This window comes from Capricornis sumatraensis, unplaced genomic scaffold (genome assembly GCF_032405125.1).
Source record: "Capricornis sumatraensis isolate serow.1 unplaced genomic scaffold, serow.2 scaffold138, whole genome shotgun sequence".
Classification (NCBI taxonomy): Eukaryota; Metazoa; Chordata; class Mammalia; order Artiodactyla; family Bovidae; genus Capricornis; species Capricornis sumatraensis.
Genome location: NW_027184722.1, coordinates 17,501 through 18,865, shown reverse-complemented (window position 1 = coordinate 18,865; position 1,365 = coordinate 17,501). Strand labels below are relative to the sequence as shown.

At 76.8% G+C, this 1,365-nt stretch overlaps 1 non-coding gene across 1 annotated transcript; it reads left to right on the top strand.

Annotated features, from left to right (window-relative positions):
• Window positions 1-433: 433 nt before the first annotated feature.
• LOC138072558 (5.8S ribosomal RNA) lies at window positions 434-586 on the top strand. Its single transcript, XR_011144393.1, has one exon. It is a non-coding gene; the product is annotated as a 5.8S ribosomal RNA (ribosomal RNA).
• The last annotated feature ends 779 nt before the right edge of the window (window positions 587-1,365 follow it).

Below are 1,365 nucleotides of genomic sequence, written 5' to 3'. Positions count from 1 at the left end.
GGAGGCGGGAGGCGTGCCTCCCGTCTCCCCCGGACTCCGCCGTCCCCCGAGGGGCCGGGGTGGCGCGCGGCGTGCCGCGCCGCGGTCACTGCCGCCGCGGCCGTCGGGAGGGGGCTGCCCGGCGGTCGTCGCGTGGCCCGTGGCCGTGTGCGGCGCGTGCGCGCGCCCCTCCCGCGTCCCTGGGGGGAGGGTGGGAACCCCCCGGGCGCCTGTGGGGTGCCCGCACCCACCCTGGCGTGTTGGCGCCGGGTGCCCCGTCGTGTGAAACCTTTCCCGGCCCCTCCGTTCTGCTGTGTTCTGTCTGACTTGGCCGGCCGGAGGCAACCCTCCCACCCAGCTCCCACCTCCCGGGAGGGAGCCAGGGGTGGCGGGACGTGTGCCGTGCCAGGGGCGGGGTCTCCCGCCGAAGCGAAACGCTTGACAAAGCTCGTACGACTCTTAGCGGTGGATCACTCGGCTCGTGCGTCGATGAAGAACGCAGCTAGCTGCGAGAATTAATGTGAATTGCAGGACACATTGATCATCGACACTTCGAACGCACTTGCGGCCCCGGGTTCCTCCCGGGGCTACGCCTGTCTGAGCGTCGCTTGACGATCAATCGCCCCTCCGGGGTGCGCGGCTGGGGGCTGTCCTCGCAGGGCCCGCCGGGCCCTCCGTCCCCCTAAGTGCAGACACGGCGTCCCCCCGAAGGCTCTGTGGCCGTGGGGGGAGACGCTGCCCGCGAGAAGGGAGAAGGGGACCGCGAGGTCGCGCCGAGGCCCCTGGCCTGCCGGGCCTTCTGGGGTCGGTCTTCCGCCCTGGGAGCGCCTCCTCGCGCCGCAAGCGGCCTTTGGGTGTTGCTGCCCGCGGGGTGTCGGGGGTTGGGGACGGTCTCGCGCCACGTGGCGGCGGGGGCCCGCGGTGGTGGCGGGGGGTGGGGTCGCGTCTTCCGGTCCGCCGTCGATCGCCGTCCTGCCCGCCGCGGCGGCGGCGTTTCTCGGCGCCCGGCTGGCGCCCCCCACCCCCACCCCCACGCCTGCGGTGCCTTCCCCGCCGCCGTGCGTCCGCGGCCCGTGCCCGCTTCCCGGCCACACCCCCCGCGGCTCTCGCCCCGTCGGGACGGGCGGTTCGCGCCCGAGGCCGAGTCCGCGTGCGCGTCCGCGCCCCGGGGACGCGTGCCTCGGCGGTGACCCGCGGGACGCCGCGGCGTCTGCCCGCCGCTGCGCGCTCTCCCCCCGGGCTGCGGCCGTGCCGCGGTTCGCGCCCCGGAGCTCCCGCTGCGGGGGCGGGGGCGGGGGCGGTCGTGGGGGCAGGGGGGAGATAGGGGGGCGCGCGAGGCGCCCGTCGCCCGTTCGGGCTTCGGCGCCCGCGCGTGCCCCGATCCTC